General features: G+C 39.3%; 1 pseudogene; it reads right to left on the bottom strand.

Annotated features, from left to right (window-relative positions):
• Positions 1-360: 360 nt before the first annotated feature.
• On the bottom strand, positions 361-1,273 carry LOC144255895 (nuclear distribution protein nudE-like 1 pseudogene; annotated as a pseudogene).
• Between the last annotated feature and the right edge of the window lie 6,868 nt (positions 1,274-8,141).

The raw sequence follows: 8,141 nt of genomic DNA, 5'->3' as shown, positions 1-8,141 counted from the left end.
GAAAAAATAGCCAGTATTGATATCACGCAGAGTCCTGGGGCTGGGCAGGGCCCAGCAGCCACCACTGCATGCAGCCTGCCCTCTGCCAGCCATGGGGAGGCAGATGGAAGGGCACAGGGCTGGGGCCAGGCACCAAGGGGTGAGGCGTGGGTGTCCTGGGCTGTTGGAGGAGGGCAGGAGCTCCCACCTGGAGGCTGGGCACTCACACTGAAAGGCAGCATACCCGGAGCTGAAGAGGGGCGCGAAGAGCCCATACCAGGAGGAGGAGGAGCTGGGTCAAAGCCGTTCACTGCCCCTTTGTCAAAGAAAGACCTGTGCCCTGATGGAGAGAACTTTGTGCCATTGCTATTCATCACTCCACAGTTCACATTCCCTGAAATATAGGATTTTCGTGATGCTTGGTCCTTTGCAAAATTCCTGCAAGCTGCTAATTTGGATTCTAAAGCCCCTACTTTCCTTAAGAGATCCCCACGATGTTTAGTGCTGATATCCTAGCAGAAGGAGTTAGTGGACTGGTTCCAAAACCATTTGGTATAGCTTTTGGTGAAGGAAAACTATTTTCTGTTCCTTTGCCAACAGGAGTAGCTGGCAAAGAGAGTGAAGCCTGGACAGCAGAATCCATCTTCTCACAGTCCAACGTGGGAGAACTGGGAGCTGACTTTCGGGTCACCTCCTGTTGTCTCTCCCGGACTGCTAGTTCTTGCCTTAAGTCTCTTGCTTCATCCTTTAACCTCCGTACAGAAACCAACAAGGATTCCTTTTCATCGAGTTCACTTTCTAAAAATGCATTTCGTTCAATGGCCTGAGTTAGCCTTTGTTCAAAGTCTTCCAGTGAAACTAACTATTGTCGCCCTCTTTGCTCGCTCCAGGTCATCATTGGCCTGTTCCAGCTCTCTCACATATTTATGCAACTGCTCTTTAATGGCCCGGGTCTGACCTAAATCATTAGACTGAGACCTGCTTGTAGCTCTGTGCATACTGATGTTCTAGTTTTTCCTTTAACGCCTCCACTTCATATTTCAGTCTTTGGTTATCAGCTTGCAGGTCTCGTGTTTCTTTGTTCAGCCTGTACTAATTGTGCCTCCAACTCTGCTTCTAATTCTCTGCTTCCCTCCTGGAATTCAACTAGCTCATCACGAGCTTCCTGGAAGCTTTGTTTATACTTCAAGGAAAGTTCCTTCCAATAAGCAGTTTCCTCCTTTAAACTTGAAAAATCTGGTATATCTTCACCATCCATGATCAAGAAAGCCTCCAAAATGTCAACAGCGCATGCTCGCCGCTGCTTGACCGACGTCTCTGCACCGCTGGCCTGGCCAGGCCCGCCCAGCAGGTCAGCTCTGCTCCCCTCGGCAGCCCTGAGCTCCACTCCACGCACCTCCGCGCCCGGCTCCTCCCCGACGTGTCAGGGTCTGCCTGGGTGTCCGAGGCCATTCTGTGACGCACCCTCAGTTTTCTTATTGTAAAAGTAGATTTTATTTTATAGGGTTGTTGTGAGGAGTAAGTCAGTTAAACTCATGCATGGTAAAATTTTAAATTACATATATAATATGTCACAAAATATATTATATATACATAAAATGTATATAATTTAAATTATATATATATATGAAATAAATACTCATTATATAGGCAGATTGATGGCTTCCCAAGTGGTTTACAATCTAGTCCCCAGGCCCTGTGAATAGGTCACATTATATGGCAAAGAATTAGGGTTGTAGATGGAATTAATGTTGCTTATCCATTGATCTTAACAGAGAATATCACTGGTGGGTCCAATGTAACCATAAGGTTCCTCAAAAGAAAATAGGTAGATAATACAAGATTCAAAGAGATGAGTAGCTCAATCATAGAGTATTTGCCTAGCATGCATGAGATCCTGAGTTAAATCCCCTGCGCTACAAAAAGAAGAAAGAAGAAAAGAAGGAAGGAAGGGAGGGAGGGAAGGAGGGAAAAAAGAAAACAACATATAGACTGTGACTATGGAAAATGGTCACTACCCTCAAACAATAGGTAATATCATTTATGAAACATATAATAAGGTTTAGAAGGTATAGAATGGGCCACAAGTGAAGGAATGTGAATGGCCTGTAGAAGTTTGAAAAGGCAAGAAGTTAATTCACTCCTAAAAAAGGAACACAACATCTTGTCATACTCTATGACTGAGCTATTCATCCAACATCTTGATTTTAGCCCAGTTGACAACCCATGCCAAACTTCTACTCTGCAGAACTGTAAGATAATTAAATTTCTGTTGTTTTAAGCCTCCAAGTTTGTGGTTATTTGGAGCAAATAACCACAGCAAACAGAAAACAAATTTGATATTGGTATGTATAAATAGGCCTGAATTTTAGCTCAGTGGTAGAGCAATTGCCTAGCATGTGCAAGATATGGGGTTCAAAGACATGTACAGGTAGATATATCAGGAACCCTTTAGAAGATGTAGGCAAATGTTGGCATGTGAAAAGTGTCTTTTATAATTTGTTTTTCCAGTTTTGGAAGTCATGCTAACCAAATTTTTCATTTCTTTCTTTTTATATAACAAATTGCAATAATTTAATTTATCATATTGTAAGATTATCCTCCAAGCAATAGAAATGTTTTTGGAATGCAATAGCTTAACCCATTATGGCTTTTTGATGATGATATCATGATGATAATGTCAGAGAACAATTATAAAAAATAAATTATAGAAGTGGTAATTATATAGAAAGTCAATTTTACCGCCAATGGTGGTGCATACCCATAATACTTGGGAGTTTGGGAAAGGAGGATCAGGAGTTCATGGCAAGCCTTGACAACATATCGAGGGCCTGTCTCAAAATAAAATTGAAAGGGCTGGGGATGTGGCTCAGTGGTAGAGTGCTTGCCCAGCTTATGCAAGGCCCTGGGTTTAATTCCTAATACTGAATGGGGCAGGGGAAGCTAGGAATATATATATTTTTGTGTGAAACATCATAATTTCGAGATACTAGAAATTATATTTTCTTAGAACAGTGTGCAGGCCAAATGAAGCATATTTATCAAGCAAATCTGCCAATTTGAGGCCACTAGTATAAACCATAGGCACCAATAGTGACCCAGAAAATACTCTGGTAGTGGTGCTAAAAGAGAAGGTGTGGTAAGATTGTACTAGATTCTAACACCCCCTTGTTTTGTGGGATGTTGAGGATCAAGCCCAGGGCTGTATGCACACTAGGCACTTGGCTACATCCCCAGTCCCTGGGTTAGATTTGTTTGAGCTCCTTGAGTGGAGAAGGTAGTTTACTCTAAGGACAGGGGAGGTTTATTCTGGGCATTGAAGCATCCAAGAGAAGGGAAGTGACTGAACTTCTCCACAGAATCTTTTCAAAGACACCTGTCTAACCAATAATTAGAGCAACTCTAAACATACTAAGCCACCTGGTATTTTTTCCTTTCCTCATTACTAATGTGTAAGCAGTTTTGGAGAAAATCTTCATTGACAGATATACTAATCTGTCATATTTATATAAGTAATAATTAATAACAAGATTATACTAATAATTTTAATAGAAAACAATAGCATGAATCCTATTTTATATATTTGCAAAAACATTAACATATTATCTGTGCAGTTGAAAGCAATAGCATAAGACTTTGAAAATATTTATTCAAAATGGTGCACTATCAAAAAAAGAAAACTACATTAAGATTTGTATATATTTAATATTTGTATATATTTATATACAGATATAAGATTTGTATATATTTAATCTGTATATATTTGTATATATTTAATTTAAATATATTGTATATATTTAATACCATATTAAATATATTTATATTTTTATATTAAATATATTTATATTTATATAAGAATATATTTAATATATTAAATATATTATATTTAATATTAAATATATTATATAAAATAATATTATATTAAATATATTAAATATATTTAATTTATATTTATATAAGTATAAATATATTTAATATGTTTAATATATTAACCATATTAAATATATTTATATTTTAATATTTATATTAAATAGTTTAAAAACTATTAATTTAATATAAATATTAACTCACATGTGAGACAATGCAAAAAGGTTCAGAGAAGAAATGACTGGGTTGCGAGAGTCTTAACTTAATCAGTGAATTAATCCCCTGATAGGGATTAACTGAGTAGTAACTGAAGTGGTAGTGTGTGGTTGGAGGAGGGCATTGGGGGCATGGCTTTGGTGTATATACATATATATCTGGCAAGTGGAGACTCTCTCTCTGCTTTCTGATCTTCATGTGAGTCACTTCCCTCTACCGTGATGTTCAGCCTCAACTGGAGCCCTGAGGAATGGAGCCTACTGTCTGTGGATTGAGACCTCTGAAACCATGAGCCCTCAAATAAACTTTTCCTCCTAAAATTGTTCTGGTCAGATCTTTTAGTCACAGCAACAAAAAAAGCTGACTAAAACAGAAATTGGTACTGAGAAGTGGGGTTATTGCTATTATTGCTATGACTAACCTGACCATGTAGTTCATAAATTTTTTGAGCATTTTAGAATTGGTCAGAGGAATTTGAGATGTTCAGCAGTGCAAGCTGGAAATGTTTTAGATTGTTGTAAGCAGAGGTTTAATGGCCGATCCTGGAGGGAATTCAAAAAAACCAACATGCCATTAGGACCATGGACAGTGAAGACAGAGCTCAAGAGGGTTAGAGGAAAAAAGGACACTACTAGTAATTGGAGTGGAGGCCATTTGTGTTATGTTCTGGCTGAGAAATTGTCTGCATTTTACCCGTGTCATGAGTCTTTCTGCAAGGCTGATTTTAAAAGTGATGGACTTCTAAATTTGGCAGAAGAAATTCCTAGACAGGAATACCACAGGAAGTGGCCTGGGTATTGCTGGCAGTTTTTAACCAAATTTATTGTGATAATCAGGAGCAGAAAGTAGAGCAGAAAGATTTGGAAAACCTAGACTTGAAAGCTGAAGTAAAACTAGGGCTAAGGAAGTTGCAGTTGTTAAAGACTTTGCTAAAGACTTTGCCTAGAGACAATAAGAAAGATGGCTTGAGGGATCTCAGGAGCTGGCAAAACTGGCAAAACTACACCCATCTCAAGGTCAAGGGAATATAAATGAAAATTCTCTTGAGAAGAGACTAGTGGGGCACCCTCCTTGCACAAGGGCGCCTAGTAAGTTTTTTCAACATGCTCAGACACCAGAACATTCAGAGGCTGCTGCAGCAAGGGTTCCTAAAGGCTTGGCTACTCCTCTAGATGGCAGCAGACCTTGGTGTCAATCACAAGGTGCTGGTTCTGCAGGAATGCAGGATGATGCAGTTAGGGGTTCATGGAGGCTTCCACCAAGATTTCAAAGGAAGGCCTGGGAGGCCAGGCAAAGTGCAGCAGGTTTGGAGTCCCTGTGGGTACCCCCTGAAAAGTCAAAGTGTGGAGACGTGAGGAGGAAGCTGCATCTGCAGTGGAGATCCCCAAGACTGAGAAATGCCAGTAACATGGGACATCATCTTAGGAAAGCTGCAGAATTGAGCAGAGAGACAAGCCAACAGAAGGGCTACTTGGGCTGCAACAAACAAGGTCACAGAGGCAGAGCTACACAAGCCCTTTGGAGAGGACATCATGCCATATTTTAAAGTGAACTGCAGTTTAGGAGGATCACAAGCTCAAGGCCAGCCTGAGCAACTTAGCAATCCTGTCTCAAATTTTTTGTTTGTTTGTTTTTGCTGGAGATGGAACTTAGTGGGCAAGTGCACCTGGGTTCAATCCCCAGTACTGCAAAAGTAAATAAATAAACAATACACTGCAGTTTTCAAAGTATTTTAAAAAATAAATTTTATTATTTTTAAAGCAGTTTTAGGTTCACAGCAAAATTGAGAAGGTTAAAAAGGAGTCCCATATTCTCCTTGCCCCTCTATGCATAATCTCCCCCATTACAATGCCTGCACCACAGTGGGACATTTGTTAAAATTGATGAACCCTACATTGAAACATTATCACCCAAAGCTCATATTTTACATTGTGGCTCACTCTTTGTCTTGTTCATTCTATGGTTTGGACAAAGGTATAATGACATTGTAGGCACCCTATGGTATTGCAGGGAATAGTCTCACTATCCTAAAAATTCTCTGAGTTCCACCTACTCATCTTTCTCTCTGCTCAACTCTGGATCTTTTTGCTGTTGATGTAGATTTGCCTTTTCTAGAGTGTCATGTAGTTGGCTTCATACAGTACGTGACCTTTTCAGATCAACTCTTATTTCACTCAGTAATATACTTTTCAGTCCTCCCCCAATCTTTTCATGGCTTGATAGTTCATTTTTTTTAGAGCTGAAAAATATTCCATTATCAGGATATACCCGTTTATTTATCCTTTCACCTATTGTAAGGACATTGTGGTTACTTCCAAGTTTTAGCGGTTATGAATAAAGTTGCTACAAACATTCTCATGCAGGTTTTTGTGTGGACAAAGAATTTTAACATACATAGTCCTATATACATACCAATTTTTTCAGGGGTCTGGGAACATAGCTCAGTGGTAAAGTGCTATCTTATATACCAATTTTCTCAATTAAATACTAATGAGCTAAATGAAGCACACCAAATCAAAGCATTTACCCTTTTGACAGATGAGTTTGTCTTTTAGAAAAAAAAAGGACTGAAACATTATGATGTTAAGAATGAAAAGCTCAAAACTGATGATCTCTCAAGTGTAAGAAATTAACTATTTCATCATGTCCCTCATCTGCTCTCTGCCCCATCGCTTCCCTTAACACAGAATGATGTATTGGGTCAAAGATTCTGTAGTTGGTTGTTGGTATTTGTTTCTTTTTGAATAACAGGGCTCTGATGCTTATGAACTGCATGACTTAGGGGCAAGTTACTTAACATCTTTGTGCTTCTTCTTCTCTAATCCCTGCAAAATGGGAAATTTTAATGGTTCCTATCTCATAATTAACTTGAGTTTATATGCATAAACTCTTAGAATAATAACTGGTACACACATGTTTGTTAAATAAAATTAATAATATGTATGTAGCTCTCTTGTGTGAATGCTAGCCTCACAGAATTGTACACAATTCTGATGAGGTTGTCTTGTTGAGTCAAAATATCAGGTCTGTGATTATATTTTATCCTCCAGCCAATAGGTTAACCGAGCTACATCCCCAGCCCCAAGGTCTTACATTTTGACATAATGAGTTACTGTTTCATGGATACTAAAAGAGGACATCATTACTGAACCATAGCAGTTTTGCCAGCCACATTATTTTCCAATCACTGAGATAACGAGTTTTGCAAAAGTGTTTATTCTCAAAGCAGCAGAATGTGGAGGGGAAGACACAAATCTCAAATCTGCCTCCTTGATGATAGGGTTTGGGGATATTTATGGGATAAATAAGAAAGGATATATAAGGTGTGGGGAAATGTAATTGGAGGTGAAGTAATCAGTGGTCTACGCATGCATAATCAAACTTCATGGCTTCTCCTGATACTCAAAACTGGTGGCATGATCATGATCTGAGAGTGTTTTGTTTTGTTTTGGTACCAGGGATTGAGCCCAGAGGTGCTTATCCAATGAACAATATCCCCAGCTCTTTTGCATTTTTTATTTCAAGACAGGGTCTCACTAAGTTGCTTAGGGCCTTGATAAGTTGCTGAGGCTAGCTTTGAACTTGTGATCCTTCTGCCTCAGCCTCCTCAACTGTTGGGTTTATAGAGAATAGGCTTAGTTTACTGTGCCACTGTGCCCAGCTGAGAGTGGCGTTTTTACCTTCTTGATGTCAAAAGGTCACTCATCAGACACTTGCTCAGGCCCAAGTAAAGTGGTTTTGATTTTTTTAAAATGGCCCTCAAGCCAGGTGTGGTGGCATATGCCTGCAATTCCAGCTGGGGCTGCTCGGGAGGCTAAGAAAGGAGGATCAAGAGTACATAGACAGCCTCAGCATCAGCGAGGTGCTAAGCAATTCAGTGAGACCCTGTCTCTAAATAAATTACAAAATAGGACTAGGGATGCAGCTCAATGGTCAAGTGCCTCTGAGTTCAATCCCCAGTACCCTTGCTTCCCTTCTCCAAAAAAATGGCCTTCAAGTCCCTGGAAAGTATCCTAGGCAACTGTTATTATCATAATCCTCATGTCAGAGGTTTTATATAGCAAAGCTAGTGGGAGACT

The sequence above is a fragment of the Urocitellus parryii genome, chromosome 7 (assembly GCF_045843805.1).
Source record: "Urocitellus parryii isolate mUroPar1 chromosome 7, mUroPar1.hap1, whole genome shotgun sequence".
Classification (NCBI taxonomy): Eukaryota; Metazoa; Chordata; class Mammalia; order Rodentia; family Sciuridae; genus Urocitellus; species Urocitellus parryii.
Note: the sequence above shows the minus strand (reverse complement) of the source record. Positions and strands in the feature narration are given on the sequence as shown.